Source organism: Lutra lutra, chromosome 3, assembly GCF_902655055.1.
Source record: "Lutra lutra chromosome 3, mLutLut1.2, whole genome shotgun sequence".
NCBI lineage: Eukaryota > Metazoa > Chordata > Mammalia > Carnivora > Mustelidae > Lutra > Lutra lutra.
The window spans coordinates 107,124,490-107,144,278 of record NC_062280.1 but is presented as its reverse complement, the minus strand read 5'-3'; positions in this window follow the sequence as shown (position 1 = coordinate 107,144,278).

Genomic DNA, 19,789 nt, shown 5'->3' with positions numbered 1-19,789 from the left:
ATGATCTGTTTTCCCATTCCATGACCTGCAAGACCCTTGGCCCTTCCTGAGAGCAAGGGAATCCTCTCGTCCTTCCTTCCTCCCTCCCTTCCTTCCTCTTTCTTTCTTTCTCTCTCTTTCTCCTTCCTTCCATCCTTCCTTCCTTCCTTTCTCTTTCTTGTTCTCTAACCCAACAGGGCAAAGCTAAATTTTTTTTTTTTTTTTTAATCTCAGTGACTGAATGTGACTGAATTGACAGCAATAGCAAGTTCAAAGAAGCCTGGAGGAGGCCCCTTGTGGAAGAAATGGGATCTGGACAGGAGGGAGAGATACAACGGAAGGCTCCCTGTTGTGTCTATGCCATGGGCTCTGCCTGCAGACACCCCAGTACTGGTTATCGCCCATGAACCACCCCCCCCACCAGACAGTGTGAGACTGGATGTCCCACGGTGTCAAGAAGAGCACAGGGGCCAGCTGGAGGAAAGTTGCCTGGGAAACTGAACAAGGATCCCAAAGGCGAACGCAGAACGTCCCCTTCTCTGAATCATATCTCTTATCCACTGACTAGCACACACCGTGGTTAAGCAAAACACCTCCAGCTCCACCACTGCAAGCTGTTTGACCTTGGGGACTAGGTTTCAGTTTCCCAGGCCACCTTTTTAAACAGGCCTCCTCACTCCTTGCAGACCACTGCTCTCTCTCTTCCACCTTCATCCATCACCACACCGTGCGCACACCATCTGTGGGTGCCAGGTTCTGTTCCATGCATTCATCTGCTCCTGTGCCCCGCCCCCCCTGCCTACATGGCCAAGGGGAATCACGTCCTAGGATCTTCTGGGACCTGCTGGGTCTCACGTGATTTCCCTTAGAAACAATGTGCAGATAAATGGCAGCTTCTTTGGAAGGGACCTCCTGGGTTGAGAGGGTCCAGCCTGGGTCCAAGAGACAGTGGTTCCTGAGAGTCGAGACTACATAATACACTGTTTGCTTGCAGGGGGTCCATTGTCTGCCTGGCATCAGACTGCCCCGCCCCTTATAGCTGCGTGATCTCAGGTAAGTTTCAATCAGATTTCAAGCCTGTGAACAGACAGGATTGGACATCAGGCAGTGGAAGTCCTGCATACCTTGAGAAGGAGATGCTCCAGAATCAAGCTCGCTGATTCCAGAATATTCCACCTTTGTTACAGAAAGCAGGAACACCACAGAGCCCTGAAGGAAGAATTACATATCAGTCATGTTGACCTTCAATGACATTATACCAATAGCCTATTCTTAGCACACAGGTTGGGACAAATGTCATTCCCACAAAATGGATTTCTGCTTAAAAGGAAATTGATAGCATAACCTAGACTCCTATTAAGGAAATAATATATATCTTATTTGAAATTGAGGGGGACAAACCTGCCAATTCCCCCTTTAGAATATACTTCCTAAAGAAAAAAAATTACCTGGAGGCCTCAAAAACATCCCTCCATCTTTATCTTTGTCTTCCATTTCACAAATCTGGCATTCTCGTTACAAGGTTCTTTCATAAAAATCAGTTTTCAGAGCAGATTGACAAGAGAGACCCCAGTGATAGATGGTGTTGTTCTTTGTAACTGAAGCCAATTCAATTGATATTACCACTATCGGCAACCACAAGTGGGCCCATAAAATCAGCCATGTCCCTTGTGCCCTATTCAGGCCAGACACCTGGGGAGGGGGCCTTCCTAATCCCATCCCTGACCTTCTGTTGACAGGGGCTGGCTGGCTCCGTGTATAATTCAATCAATCACCTGACAGTCCAGAAAGCACGTGCTGAGCCCAAGGGATGCTCAGGTGTCTGAGGGAGTGGGGAGATGCTGAAGAGGCGTACTCATCCATTCTGTAATATTTACAGAGGATGCCTGATTTCTCCTGCACCTACCAATCTAGATTCTAGGAGGTAGGTCAGTAAATGCAACCAAAAGGTTACTATCTAGAGGGAGAGACAAGTGATAAATGAGTAAACAATAAAGAAAGAGATCATTTCAGATAGTGGTAAGCGCTATGGGAAACATACAACCAGCTAATGATCTAGTGACAAGGGGAGTATGATAAGAAGGTAGCAAGTGTAAAAGTTGGCTCTTGCCCACAGGGAGTTTACATTTCAGTTGAGGAAAGCATTTGACTCAACAACAGGGACAAGCCAGAGCGATATAACCTCATATGGTTGAGACCATCAGGGGAGGAGATGGGAGAAAGAAGATGAATCACGGAGAAGGAGGAAACATGAGTAACATGGAGAGGTACCCAAATCAAGCACCTTTCATGAGCCAGGCCTTACCTTCCCCATTTCATAGATGAGGAAGCTGAGGCTCAGAAAAATTAAGTGACTTGCCCAAGATTGTGCTGCTGTACCAGATGAGACCAAGTCTTGGCCACCAAAGTTTATGCTTTCCCATGTGAAAATCTGATGTCCTTGGGTCTCAGATGGGCCCTCCACATCCAAATGTTTGAGAACAAGGTCCCAAGCCTGATCTCTCCATGTTTCAGATGGCAGGTAGGGCAGGAGGCATTCTCCTGGAAAAGTGAAGTCACTGTAAAATCTACAGGTCCAGCCCTGGGAGCCCCACAGTCTTCCACCTGGGTCTGCTGGCAGCCCCCCTCCCGTGGGGTCTGAGCTGGCTGGGGTGGCCGCTCTGTTGTCAGAAGAGGCAGCTCTAGGTAATAAAACAGACTGAGTCCGAGCTTGTCAAGGGACTCCGGCTCTGCTGTCATCACTAAACACACATAACTCTCCCTCAGCCGTCACACACCAGCTTCCGATTATCATGGAAGGTCATGGGCCATGGAGCAGCGTCTGTCAGTGGAAGCAAAGAGACACCAGGGTGTGGGGGACAGTCAGCCTGACTAGCATGGGGAGTGGGCCTCTATAGGCTTAGGGTTTGGGGTACATTTTTACTTCTCAACCTTTTAAATCAACTTCAGTGACTTTATAATTAATAGCCAGCAAAAGACATCAATTTTTTACATAGTTCTGTGAGTTTTAACAAATGTATACACTCAGACGCTCAAGGCTGTGAGTGCTTTGATCAGCCAACCTGTGAAATGTCCAAGTGGCCAACAGGAATCTCACCGTGTCCATGTTGGCACCAGGCAACTGTCTTAACCGGTCTTTGTGACCAGACTCTTTCAACAATCCACACCTGATGGACACTGTAAGTCCTGGGCTGTCAATAGTGACCAGAAACCATGCAGTGAGGTCTCCATTGGTCTATCAGCTGACAGCAGCCACCTTCCAATGCCTGAGCTATCTGAGAGACAGCACAATGTTGTGGGGAAGAGCACTGACTCTGGAGCCAGACTACACGAATCTCAGCGTGCCACTTACTCATGCCTCAGTTTCCCTTCCCTATAATGGAGATAAGAGGAACCTATCTCCTAGGGAAATCGTGAAGCCCCATAAGGTTATAAGTGTGGTACACTGGTAAGCAGTGAGTGTCACATAATCACTGCCATCATCTATGATCCCAGGGAGGGATGAGGTTGGATCCAGTCATTACACAGTCTTGAGAGGAAGGAAGGAAGAAAGGAAGGAAGGGAGGGAGGGAGGGAGGAGGGAAGGAAGGAAGGGAAAGGAAGGCAAGAAAAGGAGAAAAGAGAAAGGAAAGGAGAGGAGAGGAAAGGGGAAGGGAGGGGAGATGAGGGGAGGGGGAGGGAAGGGTAGGGAAAGAAAAAATCATTTGGGCAGAAGAGAATGATTGCCTTAGTGTATCAGATCCTTAAATTTCAGTTTAACCTTCCTCAGGAAGAAAATGGGCCATTCATTTGTCTATCAGTGTCCAAGATGCTCAGAGTTGGGTGAGGAATGAGGCAGATCCTAGAGGTAGGACCTCGGCCTGTGGTAGCCACCCCGGAACCGCACCTCCTCCAACCTACTTTAGAGGATTGGTGTCCTTCAGTAATTTCTATGTCTCAGTAGCCAGAACCCGGCCTGGGTCTTCTTCCTTCCGCAACCACCCCCAGGAGGAAGTTAAAGGAGGAAAAGCCATCTGGTTGGATGTCCCATGATGACTTAAAATATAAACATGACCCAGGGCTGAAGTTTACCCCTTGTGGCTATGCTGGAAAGGAACTGAAGGCCTAAAGGAGAAAGCTATCATTTTCTAAAGAGGAAAATCTCCACCAGTCAGGGTGAGACACATTCAGCTTCCAGACCCCCACCGTCCAACCCCTCATAGGCCATTCCTCACAGCGGACATCTCAGGGCACTGGTGTGTCTGCCACCTGTGAGCTCAGGGTTCAGGGACCTGGTCCTTCTGGACCTCTAGCATCCAGAATAATACCTGACACACAGCAGGCCCAGCAAATGTTTATGTCAAAACACAAAAAAGAGAAGATAAACTGAAATGGCCCTAGTCCACTCCTGACTATGTGTATGTCAGGAAACACAGTGACATGGTCTGGTACAAGGCAGGTGTCAACAAACGCTGGGTGAATTCATCCAAATTAGTGAGGGTTCCTCTGTGAGGTGTCCATTTCTATAATTTCCCTGTGGTTGAAGGCTACATCTGGGGATGTGATCTAAAGTCTAGACGTGTTGTTAAAGTTTAATGCATATTCCTCAGTTTTAGATATTCCCCTTTGCTGCCAAAGTTGGTGACTCTCATCAGATAGGATAGGGAATAAAAGACAAATTAAGATCACTGGTCATTGGCGTATATGTGTATCTCAGAGACTTGTGAAGGGTTTTAGCTGTTTATTGGCTCACCCTGGCTACCAGAAAGCTTGACACCAATGTTCACAAAATTTGAAATCCTGTATTGCCCTGTACATTTCTACATGCTGACCTTATGGATACTTAATTACTTTTCTATCCTGATTGTCCCTCTTGCCTGATTTCCTCATCAAATTACTCTTTCTAACTTTTCAAGTCTTTTGATGAGCAGAGGTATAAATAAATAGGTAATTAGCAGATATACACTACACATGTATGCATATATATGTTTTATATGTCAATATAGACTTTATAACTGCTCAGAAAACCAATTAAACTTATTCTGGATCCCTGATTCTATGGTTTATAGAAATCCAAAGCCCTCCCTATAATTTCCACCAATTCCCAAGAAGACTGCCAATGAGCTCATTCACTAATGTCCATGGGAAGTTCAACCCAGTGAGTGAGCTTAGTCAACTTTATCAAAGATCTGGGATTCAGGAAGGAATTCTCATACAGAACTGGTAAAACCCACCCCCACCACAGGCTGTGTCAAGAACTGAATGCTTGTGTCCCCCCACCAAAATTAGCATGTTGAAGCCCTAACCCCTGGTGTGGCTGTATTTGGAGATTGGGCTTCTAGAGGTTAAATAGGTTGTAAGAGTAGGACCCTAATCTAATAGGATTAGTGTCCTTATAAGAAGAGACACCCCGGGGAGGTGGCGGGGGATGGGATAACTGGGTGATAGACATTAAGGAGGGGATGTGATGTGATGAGCACTGGGTATTATATGCAATTGATGTATCATTGACCACTACATCTAAAACTGATGATGTATTACATGTTGGCTAATTATTTTTTTAATTGTGTTATGTTAGTCACCATATAGTACATCATTAGTTTTTGATGTAGTGTTCCACGATTCATTGTTTGCATATAACACCCAGTGCTCCATGCAATCCGTGCCCTCCTTAATACCCACCAGCAGGCTCACCCATCTCCCCCAACTCCCTCCCTTCTAAAACCCTCGGTTTGTTTCTCAGAGTCCATAGTCTTTCATGGTTTGTCTCCCTCTCTGATTTCCCCCCTTCATTTTTCCCTTTTCCTAGTGTCCTCCATGCTACTCCTATGTTCATTCCACTAATAAGTGAAACCATATGATAACTGATTTTCTCTGTTTGACCCATTTCACGTAGCATAATCTCCTCCAGTTCCATTCATGTTGATGCAAATGTTGGTGGAGAAGTTGTGGAGAAAGGGGAACCCTCTTACACTGTTGGTGGGAATCCAAATTGGTGCAGCCACTTTGGAAAACAGTGTGGAGGTTTCTCAAAAAATTAAAAATAGAGCTACCCTATGACTCAGCAATTGCACTACTGGGTATTTACCCCAAAGATATGTTGGCTAATTAAATTTAAATCAAAAAATGAAATAAAATAAAATACAAGAAGAGACACCAGAGAGCTCTCTCTCTCTCTCCCTGTCCCACCCCTTACACACAAAAAAGGACTTGTGGGCACATGAGAGATGGCAGCTGCCTACAAGCCAGGAGGTAGACCTTCACCAGGAACAGAATTTACCAGCACCTGGGCCTTGGAATTGCCAGCCAATGTGTGTTATTTGAACCACCAATCTATAGTATTTTGTTATGGTGGCCTGAGCTGACTGGGATAGGCTCTATCAATTCTCTTCCTTTTATCTTCTATCTGGGATCTCTTGTCCTGGTCTCCTGCATTATTTCTTCTTGTCCATTCAGTCACTACACTCTGGTAGATGAGCATGAGTCCTTCCTGTCTATTACAAGAGACTTTTCGAAGTAATTCTTCCAAATGAATACAGACCTCTCTCTGAATGGACTTCTGGTGCTTATACTTGTCTCTGCTTCCTGATATCTCATTAGATAAATCATGTTACTTCCTGTTGGAAGAAGCCCAGAGGGCTCTCAGTCCAGTCCTCATCCAGGCAGTGGCGTCTGAGTAAATCCATAGCAGTGGACCTGTGGGAAGGGCCAGAGGCCCAAGGCTCTCTCTTAGGATCAAGTGATGTTACCCGGTTAAACCAGGCCGGCTCATCAACATGCAAAGATGGCTTTAAAATCTGTTGTTTGGGCCTCAGCATCTACTGGTCGATCTAAGAGCAGTGTGGACACGTTAGTTGATAGGATGCCGAGGAAGAGAAATATGTGGAAACTATGGTTGAGTCAATAGTAGACACTTCTGGACAGCAGGGCGCACTTGGACTTGCTCTTATTGCCTCTTGGATTAGTGAAGAAATAAATATAATGAGTCTCTTATCCAACTCATAGCAAGTAATAGTGGTGGAAATAATCAACTCAAAATAAAATTGGCAGGGGCTAACACTGCACAGGACAAAATTTGACCCAGAAAATTGGACTTCGTGGAATTAACAGTGACAAAAGAAAACTCACAATGGCAGAAACCACCATCAGTAAGATTTCTTATTAATAACAAACCTGCCCAACAAATTAAATCTCCAGAGTAAAAAAAAAAAAAAAAAAATTACATGAAAAGAATTGATTTTTTTTAAGGTTTTTTATTTATTTATTTGACAGAGAGAGATCACAAGTAGACAGAGAGGCAGGCAGGCAGAGAGAGAGAGAGAGAGGGAAGCAGGCTCCCTGCCGAGCAGAGTGCCCGATGCGGGACTCGATCCCAGGACCCTGGGATCATGACCTGAGCCGAAGGCAGCGGCTTAATCCACTGAGCCACCCAGGCGCCCCAAGAATTGATTTTGATAAAAAAAAATAATTTCAGAGAAATAAAAGTGGAAACAATTGGAGGTAGTTTAACTGCTCTTCATAGAAAATTGACCAAGAAATTAAATTGGATAATAGAGTTTACTCTGAAAAATACATTTTCAATGAATATTCCTCAGCACCAGCATAATTCTTATTCAAATATTTGTATTCAAAACACTGAGTGTAGAAAAAGAAGGATCTGCAAAGGCGTTCCTCAGCCCAGGTACAAACAAAGTAGATGTTTCTGGGTCCATGAGGAGCAATGCTGTGGGCTCAGTCAATAGCTGGAGAATAGACATCCATTAATTATCTAAAAAGCAAGTCCCTCTGTCTCTCTGGCCTGCCTATTCAGTAGACTTACCTTCAAAACGCCTTTCCAGGTCCACATTTATCCCTTATTACTTTTTTTTTCCTTGCCAGCCTGCCCAGAAGAGAGCAGAAACCATCAGCACCACCCACCCATCAGACTTGGTGCCTCCCCCAGACTGGGATCCCCCTTGTGTTCAGAACATGAAGTAGTTTGCATGTGTCAACCAGGATTGTCTGGAACATGACATAGATGTCCTGATTAGGAAACAGTGGGGAGGGCCAACACCTGATTTGGAGGCGCTGGGAATCGCTCCATCATTGGTTCAGGATGCTTTGCAGGTTTGCAGTTGAAAGATCTGCTGGAAGAGGGGGAAGGTAAGTCCCTGCTCTGTGCTCCCCATACAGACCCACATCAGCCTCGTGTGATAAGCAGCATCGTTGCTTGTTTGGGGACCGGTTGCTCTCCAGCTGTGAGCCCCTAGAGGAGTTGCAAGAGTCTCCACCTGAGAGCCACGCCTGACACAGAACAAACCTTGACCTGTGTTTCCTGAGTGAACAGCTGAGACCAAAGACCCCCGAAAAGCTCACAGAAAAGTGAAGGGACCCAAATTTCCTTTCAAAATAGAACACTTACAATCCTGGATTGGCTTGATGAGCCGAGAGACGAAAGTCACACACCACTTAGAGCCCATGTGGAGAACAAGGAGAAGATGCTCAGGTGAATCAAATATATTGCTTAAACCAGCCAGCATCAGTTGACCACTTAAAGATGGTGGCTCAGCCAGTTAATCATGCTTGCTTTCAGTTCAGGTCATGATTCCTGGGTCCTGGGATCAAGTCCCGCCTTGGGCTCCCTGCTACTTCTCCCTCTCCTTCTGCCCCTGCCCCTGGGGCTAGTGCTCTCTCTCTCTCTCTCTCTCTCTCTCTGTGTGTCAAATAAATAATTTTTTTAAAGGCTAAGAATACCAATAGGAAGACAGTTTATTGAACTTCCATGTTGAGGATCTCGCGCCAATACATAATGGGCACAGTCCCACTGAACGGCTGTAGCCCCGCTCCAAAACAGTCCCTTTCTCAGAAAATGAACTGAACCTCAAAAAGGTAGCTTGTCTTATGTGTACTGAATGAGGTACAAAAGTCAATCTAAGCCATGGCTGTCCATCATAGCTGTGCCTAAGGATGGGGTGGGGGAGTTTTTAATAAACACGGGTGCTCAAGTCCCATTTCACAAAAGGCACCCACCTGGTAGGTCCAGAGGGGGTCCAGGGCATCTGTGATGTTTAGAAAACTCCCAGGCAATGCTGATGCTTCAGAGGTGAGCATGCCAAAATCACCTAGGGAGATTAAAAAAATGCCAAAGTCAGGACTTGCCTGAAGAGTCCAATCAGAATCTCCAGAGGGTTCTAAGTGTGGGGATTTCTAAGAGCTGGGACCCAAGCCTGCTCTCATTCATCTGCACCATCCGTGTCCCTAAGGAAAAGGAGGAACCCTGTCTGCTCCCCGGGAAGAGTCGTGGGCAGTGACTGAACCTCAGCCATGCAGGAAATCCAGTGTCTATCCGCTGCGTCTTGGAAGAGAAATCTGCAGACTCCAACCTGGGAAGCCCGGGGGGCAGGAACCCCAGCGTGTGCGTCTCGGGGCCCCAGTACCTTGCCCCCAGCTCACACGCTGCTAATTGTTCTCCAGCACCGCCAGCCGCCATAGACATTCTGTCACAAGCCTAACGACAGCATTGCCGTGAAGCCAAGTCAGCTCCCCCGGGGCGCTGGGGAACACCAGCTCCTGCGGCTCCTGCAGATAGCCCCATCTGAGCGGACTCTGCTTCCGAAAGCACCACGAAGCCACGAGCTTCCCTGGAGCTCTGCTTGAAGGTCGGGCTGACCCATCCTCACAGCCAGCATCTGCCCAGCACACCACACGGGGACAGCTCCGTGCCAAATGCCTGGCCCACCACCTGCCAGGAAGAGACAAGGAAATCCTGGATCCGCCCAACCTCATAGCGGAGGCTTAACGCGGTGCAGATGGCTAATGGGCCGCCTGGGCCCTGGAGGCCCTCGCTGACAGTGTGCTCTGTTGCCCGAATTCTTTGGAATATCAGGTTCTCTCTTTTCCAGGCCTCTTTTGGAGAGGTGGAGAAGTTTGTGAATGGAGATGGACAACTGATGAGCTGGGCGTGCATTCCTCAGGGACATCCTGTCCTCCTGAATGAGGAGTCTCTGAGCGCTGGCATCACTGGGAATGCTTGGGGCCAGGTCACTACCAGCTGCAGGTGGGGGCAAGTCAGGAGGAACAGGTCCCCAGGTGTGGTTGTCGTGGTACACAGTGAGGTAAGATGTACATGGTGCTAGAGAGGTGGCATTAGGGACAGGGAAAGAACACTGGGTCGCAGGCCGGGGTCAGACTGCAGCACTGCTGACTGCTGACCATGACCTTGGACAAATGACCTCCTCTGCTCCTCTGTGTGTTTCTTTATACCAGGGACATGAGAATACCTACCTTGCAGCATCACTGTGATCATGAAAAAGAAGGTGGCAAAGGGCCTAGCCTAGCACGCAGCAGGTGCCTGGTAAGGGAGAACCGTTGTCATCCTCACCCTGAGAAGCTCTGGTCTCAGTGCCTACTTGCTACATACTTGTGATATAAGTGAATCAATATATGGATGAATCATAAGAAGGAGCTTTACAGGGAAACAACTCTTCTAGGAAAGAGCAAATACCCTTAACCCAGTTTGTGAACAGAGGTCAAAATCCAGAATTTTCAAAATAACCGCAGCTGTCATTGACTCAGCAACAACTGTCCGCAAGGCCCAGAAAGCCACGCACCCCTTCGGTGTTCCACAATCATTTGTCAGTTCGTCAGATGGCGGAACCGCTGTACCCCCATCAATACCCTGAGGCCTGGATTACTTGACAGGTAATATATATACATCCATGCATCAGGTGACACAGGTTTAATGACCTAATGAGAGCTTCCTGGGGCTTTCAACATCAGCCTCGAGCCAACAGGGTGGGTTACAGATAATTTGCTCATTTATACACAATCACAGATACCTTTTAGACATACTGTACACCTGGTACTCTTCTCTATGCTGGAGAGTTTACAGAACAGATCAATTGACTGTCTTCATGGAGTTTACACTGTTACAGGAGGAGAAAGATAATAGGCAAATAAATAAGTCTAGAATGTGTTGGGTACTAGTAAGTGCCATTTAAAAAGAATGCGGGTTAAAGAGCCAGGAAGTGACAAATTGGCTGAGCTCCTTCCCAAGGTGCGGTTAGCCAAGGCATCTCCAATGAAATGGTGTTGGGCTGGAGGCTTGACTGCTCTGCTCCAGGGGATACATGTGGGTTCAGCGTTTACCGAGGGTATCTCAGTAGGAATGCTTGAATTTCCTGCAGAGAGCGAGGAGGCAGGGCAAGAGGGACCAGGGAGCAAAAGACTGGGTGGCAGCAAGGAGATACGAGAGGAAGGGAGTGAGGGGAGGGTTTCAGGCAAGGACACGCAAGGACTCTGGATTTCTTTCTCAGCTGATGGCGGCTCGACTAGAGGAATGGAACCAGTCTAACTAGAAGTTTTGATCATACCCCTCAGTTTGGTATTTTGAGGAAGGTGAAGAAGGAAGTCAAATTGAAAACAAACACATAGATCAATGGAACAGAATAGAGAACCCAGAAAAGGACCCTCAACTATATGGTCAACCAATTTTAATAAGCTATTGCCAAGAACTTTAATCAGAACATAAATGTATTTATTTATTTAATCTTTGCAACAACACCATAAGGGAGCTGATGTCATCCCCATTTTATAAGTGAGGAAAAAACAGGCACATAGGGGTCAAGGTGATGAGCTCAGAATCACACAGCCAGTAAGCAGCTGAGCCGGTGATTGAAAGCAGGCAACCTGGAAGCACCTGGGTGGTTCAGTCAGGTGAGCATTCAGCTCAGTTTATGATCTGAGGGTCGTGCAAGGGGCTCCATACTAAGTGAGAAGTCTGCTTGAGATTCTCCCTCTCCCTCTCCTTCTGCCCTTCACCCCACTTGCATGCACGAGCTCTCTCTCATTCAAATAAATAAATAAATCTTAATTTAAAAAAAGAATCATGCAGCCAGTGAACAGATAGGCTGGGATTTAATGCACGTCACCCCCTTCCTGGGTGCATGGTGCTAAATACTGTGGTGTCTGGACCTGTCCAGGGTAACCTGCTGGGGAGCTGGGGGCAGAGAGCTATCTGTCTAACACAGGAAAGTGATAGCCCACTGCTGCAGAAATCCTTAAGTAAGTATATAAACCAAGAGAAGTCTTTTGCTTGCTTATTTATTCATCTCTCTAAAGATACTTTGCTAAAACTCAACTAAGAGTATATTACTAACATTAATTAAGCTATGACACCTTATTCCTATAACATCCCTCTAAAGCAGATATTATCATCCCCATTTCACAGATGAAGAACCCGAGGCTCAGCACGTTTAAGTGACATGCCCAAGGCTCCACGTGAGGGATTCAGATCTCGTTCTTACCTCCAAAGGCTCTCATCTGCACCATCCATCTCCCCTCCACCATCCATCTCCCCTCTGATCCTGGAAGAAAAACACATGCTGTGTTATCCCAGGACAGGGTTGAGGGGGAAATACTTTGCCCATGCAAGATAGCCGGACTGAAGGCTTGAGCCAGAAGAATAAATGAGAAAATTTTTTTGGAATCTATTCTGGGAGCCAGGGTATGTGCCACTGCCAAAAACCTCCAGAACTCAGAAAGTGATCGTGCCCCTAGGAAACCAAGTTGACAGCTGTCACGAGGCTCTTCCCGGTAGAGAAATCCAATGGGAAAACAAATGGTGGCCACCTTCAATGCTAAGGGAGGGGACAAGAGAGTTCCAGGTGTTTCATTGTTCACGGGAAGCTGCACGTGGGGACCAATAACTCAAACAGCGCTTCCTAAGTGACGGGCCCTGAGCTGTCAGTCACCGCTCAGACTGAAACTGAGTGAGTCCTTGCAGGCTGTTCCCAGACGATATTGGACCAACGTGCTACAGCTGCCCAGCTATGCCAATGAACTGTGGGCTGGTTGCCCCAGGGAGGGCAACCTGGGCCCCGGCAGGGAGATATTGTGCCTCCCTCCTATAAAACTGTAGTTCACCCACACCTGGAGGAGGTCCCTGACCTCAATGGCAATTAGAACAAAGCTACACAAGGGCAAGTGCCCTGAGCAGAGAAATCCAAACCTGTTTCTATCACAGTAAGCACGGGACTGAGACCGCAAAATGGGCAAGGAGCAACCTAAGAGCTTTTAGGATCATTCAGTCTGACGACAACTACATTAAGTATGTTTCATCTCCATTTCACGTATGTTGACCTATGCCTTTTGGGTCATAGAGCTGAAAAGTAGCTTATTAAAGACCTGAAGTCCAGGGGCGCCTGGGTGGCTCAGTGGGTAAAGCCTCTGCCTTCCGCTCGGGTCATGATCTCAGTGTCCTGGGATCGAGCCCTGCACGGGCTCTCTGCTCAGCAGGGGGCCTGCTTCCTCCCTTTCTCTGCCTGCCTCTCTGCCTACCTGTGATCTCTCTCCCTGTCAAATAAATAAATAATATCTTTAAATTAAAAAAAAAAAAGACCTGAAGTCCAGCTTCTTAGAGTCCAATGCCATACTCCATTTCCTTTGCCAGAGGTCAGGCCAGCTCCACAGATCAGCCCTTCTCTGTGCATCCAGCTGCTCCTGAGGATTGGACCTTCTCACCGTCTCCAGCAGACCCTCTAGTCCAGCCAGGTGGCCGAGTGCCCCCCGAGTCCCAAAACTCCAGGGCCCTCCCACATTGCTGCCCCTGATGCTTACCATGCTGCCAGCAACCATGCCCCATCTGTCCCCAGAGCCACCCCTCCTGGAGCACTCAGGACTACCATCCAGAAGGATCTGGCTGTCAAGCCTTGAGCACCAATTGACTGCAATCATCAGTAGTACAGTTAATAATGTGCTTTCTTGGGGAGGAGTCAAGATGGCAGAGAAGTAGCAGGCTGAGACTACTTCAGGTAGCGGGAGATCGGCTAGATAGCTTATCTAAAGATTGCAAACACCTACAAATCCAACGGGAGATCGAAAAGAAGAAGAACAGCAATTCCAGAAACAGAAAATCAACCACTTTCTGCAAGGTAGGACTGGCGGAGAAGTGAATCCAAAGCGACGGGAAGATAGACCACGGGGGGAGGGGCCGGCTCCCGGCAAGCGGCAGAGCAACGGAGCACAAAATCAGGACTTTTAAAAGTCTGTTCCGCTGAGGGACATCGCTCCAGAGGCTTAACCAGGGTGAAGCCCAGGCGGGGTCAGCGTGGCCTCAGGTCCCGCAGGGTCACAGAAGGATTAGGGGTGTCTGAGTGTCACAGAGCTTTCAGGTATTAGAACGGGGAAGCCCGCGACAGAGACAGAGCTGAGGAGTGAGCTCTAAGCTCGGGGTTACCTTGAACTGGTCGCAGCCTCGGTCAGCTCGGAGCGTGGCCGGAGGCCAGGGTGACAGGAGTAATTGGGCGCTGTTCTCTGAGGGCGCACTGAGGAGTGGGGCCCCAGGCTCTGGGCTCCTCTGGGCCAGAGACCAGGAGGCCGCCATCGTCATTCCCGTCCTCTGGAACTCTACGGAAAGCGCTCAGGGAACAAAAACTCCCGAAAGCAAACCCGAGCGGATTACTCAGCCCGGCCCCTGGTAACAGCGGTGCAACTCTGCCTGGGGCAAAGACACTTGAGAATCACTACAACAGGCCCCTCCCCAAGAAGATCAACAAGAAACCCAGCCAGGACCAAGTTCACCTACCAGGGAGTGCAGTTTCAATACCAAGGAGAGCAGCGGAATTCCAGAGGAGGAGAAAGCAAAGCACGGAACTCATGGCTTTCTCCCCATGATTCTTTAGCCTTGAAGTTAATTTAATTTTTTTTTCTTTTTCAATTTTTTTCTCTTCTTCTGCTAAATTTTTTTAACTTTTACCCTTCTCTTTTTTGACTAGTTTATCTAATATATATATTTTTTTCCTTTTTATATTTTTTCTTTATTGGTTTTCTTTTTTTAATTGTTTCTTTTTTTTTTTCTTTCTGAACCTCTATTTATCCCCTTTCTCCCCCCTCACGATTTGGGATCTCTTCTGATTTGGCTAAAGCATATTTTCCTGGGGTTGTTGCCACCCTTTTAGTATTTTACTTGCTCCTTCATATACTCTTATCTGGACAAAATGACAAGGCAGAAAAATTCACCACAAAATAAAGAACAAGAGGGAGTACCGAAGGCTAGGGACCTAATCAATACTGACATTGGTAATATGTCAGATCTAGAGTTCAGAATGACGATTCTCAAGGTTCTAGCCGGGCTCGAAAAAGGCATGGAAGATATTAGAGAAACCCTCTCAGGAGATATAAAAGCCCTTTCTAGAGAAATAAAAGAACTAAAATCTAACCAAGTTGAAATCAAAAAAGCTGTTAATGAGGTGCAATAAAAAATGGAGGCTCTCACTGCTAGGATAAATGAGGCAGAAGAAAGAATTAGTGATATAGAAGACCAAATGACAGAGAATAAAGAAGCAGAGCAAAAGAGGGACAAACAGCTACTGGACCACGAAGGGAGCATTCAAGAGATAAGGGACACCATAAGACGAAACAACATTAGAATAATTGGGATTCCAGAAGAAGAGGAAACGGAGAGGGGAGCAGAAGGTATATTGGAGAGAATTATTGGAGAGAATTTCCCTAATATGGCAAAGAGAACAAGCATCAAAATCCAGAAGGTGCAGAGAATCCCCCTCAAAATCAATAAGAATAGGTCCACACCCCGTCACCTAATAGCAAAATTTACAAGTCTTAGTGACAAAGAGAAGATCCTGAAAGCAGCCCGAGAAAAGAAGTCTGTAACGTACAATGGTAAAAATATTAGATTGGCAACAAACTTATCCACAGAGACCTGGCAGGCCAGAAAGAGCTGGCATGATATATTCAGAGCACTAAATGAGAAAAACATGCAGCCAAGAATACTATATCCAGCTAGGCTATCATTGAAAATAGAAGGAGAGATTAAAAGCTTCCAGGACAAACAAAAACTGAAAGAATTTGCAAACACCAAACCAGCTCTACAGGAAATACTGAAAGGGGTCCTCTTAGCAAAGAGAGAGCCTAAAAGTAGTAGATCAGAAAGGAACAGAGACAATATACAGTAACAGTCACCTTACAGGCAATACAATGGCACTAAATTCATATCTCTCAATACTTACCCTGAATGTTAATGGGCTAAATGCCCCAATCAAAAGACACAGGGTATCCGAATGGATAAAAAAACAAAACCCATCTATATGTTGCCTACAAGAAACTCATTTTAGACCCGAAGACACTTCCAGATTTAAAGTGGGGGGGTGGAAAACAATTTACCATGCTAATGGACATCAGAAGAAAGCAGGGGTGGCAATCCTTATATCAGATCAATTAGGTTTTAAGCCAAAGACTATAATAAGATGAGGAAGGACACTATATCATATTCAAAGGGTCTGTCCAAAAAGAACATCTAACAATTTTAAATATCTATGCCCCTAACGTGGGAGCAGCCAACTATATAAACCAATTAATAACAAAATCAAAGAAACACATCGACAATAATACAGTAATAGTAGGGGAATTTAACACTCCCCTCACGGAAATGGACTGATCATCCAAGCAAAAGATCAACAAGGAAATCAAGGCCTTAAATGACACACTGGACCAGATGGACATCACAGATATATTCAGAACATTTCATCCCAAAGCAACAGAATACACATTCTTCTCTAGTGCACATGGAACATTCTCCAGAATAGATCACATCCTTTGTCCTAAATCAGGTCTCAACTGGTATCAAAAGATTGGGATCATTCCCTGCATATTTTCAGACCACAATGCTCTGAAGCTAGAACTCAATCACAAGAGGAAATTTGGAAAGAACCCAAATACATGGAGACTAAACAGCATCCTTCTAAAGAATGAATGGGTCAACCAGGAAATTAAAGAAGAATTGAAAAAATTTATGGAAACAAATGATAATGAAAACACAACGGTTCAGAATCTGTGGGACACAACAAAGGCAGTCCTGAGAGGAAAATATATAGCGGTACAAGGCTTTCTCAAGAAACAAGAAAGGTCTCAGGTACACAACCTAACCCTACACCTAAAGGAGCTGGAAAAAGCACAAGAAAGAAACCCTAAACCCAGCAGGAGAAGAGAAATCATAAAGATCAGAGCAGAAATCAATGAAATAGAAACCAAAAAAACAATAGAACAAATCAACGAAACTAGGAGCTGGTTCTTTGAAAGAATTAATAAGATTGATAAACCCCTGGCCAGACTTATCAAAAAGAAAAGAGAAAGGACCCAAATAAATAAAATCATGAATGAAAGAGGAGAGATCACAACGAACACCAAAGAAATACAGACAATTATAAGAACATACTATGAGCAACTCTACGCCAACAAATTTGACAATCTGGAAGAAATGGATGCATTCCTAGAGACATATAAACTACCACAACTGAGCCAGGAAGAAATAGAAAGCCTGAACAGACCCATAACCAGTAAGGAGATTGAAGCAGTCATCAAAAATCTCCAAACAAACAAAAGCCCAGGGCCAGACGGCTTCCCGGGGGAATTCTACCAAACATTTAAAGAAGAACTAATTCCTATTCTCAACTGTTCCAAAAAATAGAAATAGAAGGAAAACTTCCAAACTCATTTTATGAGGCCAGCATCACCTTGATCCCAAAACCAGACAAGGATCCCATCAAAAAAGAGAACTACAGACCAATATCCTTGATTAACACAGATGCGAAAATTCTCACCAAAATACTAGCCAATAGGATTCAACAGTACATTAAAAAGATTATTCACCACGACCAACTGGGATTTATTCCAGGGCTGCAAGTTTGGTTCAACAACCGCAAATCAATCAATGTGATACAACACATTAATAAAAGAAAGAACAAGAACCATATGATACTCTCCATAGATGCTGAAAAAGCATTTGACAAAGTACAGCATCCCTTCCTGATCAAAACTCTTCAAAGTGTAGGGATAGAGGGCACATACCTCAATATTATCAAAGCCATCTATGAAAAACCCACCGCAAATATCATTCTCAATGGAGAAAAACTGAAAGCTTTTCCGCTAAGGTCAGAAACACGGGAGGGATGTCCGTTATCACCACTGCTATTCAACATAATACTAGAAGTCCTAGCCTCAGCAATCAGACAACAAAAGGAAATTAAAGGCATCCAAATCGGCAAAGAAGAAGTCAAACTATCACTCTTCACAGATGATATGATACTATATGTGGAAAACCCAAAAGCCTCCACTCCAAAACTACTAGAACTTGTACAGGAATTCAGTAAAGTGTCAGGATATAAAATCAATGCACAGAAATCAGTTGCATTTCTCTACACCAACAACAAGACAGAAGAAAGAGAAATTAAGGAGTCAATCCCATTTACAATTGCACCCAAAACTATAAGATACCTAGGAATAAACCTAACCAAAGAGACTAAGAATCTATACTTAGAAAACTATAAAGTACTCTTGAAAGAAATTGAGGAAGACACAAAGAAATGGAAAAATGTTCCATGCTCCTGGATTGGAAGAATAAATATTGTGAAAATGTCTATGCTACCTAAAGCAATCTACACATTTAATGCAATTCCTATCAAAGTACCATCCATTTTTTTCAAAGAAATGGAACAAATAATCCTAAAATTTATATGGAACCAGAAAAGACCTCAAATAGCCAAAGGAATATTGAAAAAGAAAGCCAAAGTTGGTGGTATCACAATTCCGGACTTCAAGCTCTATTACAAAGCTGTCATCATCAAGACAGCATGGTACTGGCACAAAAACAGAAGCATAGATCAATGGAACAGAATAGAGAGCCCAGAAATAGACCCTCAACTCTATGGTCAACTCATCTTCGACAAAGCAGGAAAGAATGTCCAATGGAAAAAAGACAGCCTCTTCAATAAATGGTGTTGGGAAAATTGGACAGCCACATGCAGAAAAATGAAATTGGATCATTTCCTTACACCACACATGAAAATAGACTCAAAATGGATGAAGGACCTCAATGTGAGAAAGGAATCCATCAAAATCCTTCAGGAGAACACAGGCAGCAACCTCTTCGACGCCAGCCACAGCAACATCTTCCTAGGAACATTGCCAAAGGCAAGGGAAGCAAGGGCAAAAATGAACTATTGGGATTTCATCGAGATCAAAAGCTTTTGCACAGCAAAGGAAACAGTGAACAAAACCAAAAGACAACTGACAGAATGGGAGAAGATATTTGCAAATGACATACCAATAAAGGGCTAGTGTCCAAAATCTATAAAGAGCTTAGCAAACTCAACACCCAAAGAACAAATAATCCAATCAAGAAATGGGCAGAAGACATAAACAGACATTTCAGCACAGAAGACATCCAGATGGCCAACAGACACAGGAAAAAGTGCTCAACGTCACTCGGCATCAGGGAAATACAAATCAAAACCACAAGGAGATATCACCTCACACCAGTCAGAATGGCTAAAATTAACAAGTCAGGAAATGACAGATGCTGGCGAGGATGCGGAGAAAGGGGAACCCTCCTACACTGTTGGTGGGAATGCAAGCTGGTGCAACCACTCTGGAAAACAGCATGGAGGTTCCTCAAAATGTTGAAAATAGAACTACCCTATGACCCAGCAATTGCACTGCTGGGTATTTACCCTAAAGATACAAACGTAGTGATCCGAAGGGGCACGTGCACCCGAATGTTTATAGCAGCAATGTCTACAATAGCCAAACTAGGGAAAGAACCTAGATGTCCATCAACAGATGAATGGATAAAGAAGATGTGGTATATATACACAATGGAATACTATGCAGCCATCAAAAGAAATGAAATCCTGCCATTTGCGACGACGTGGATGGAACTAGAGGGTATCATGCTTAGCGAAATAAGTCAGTCGGAGAAAGACAACTATCATATGATCTCCCTGATATGAGGGAGAGGAGATGCAACATGGGGGGTTAAGGGAGTAGGTGAAGAGTAAAT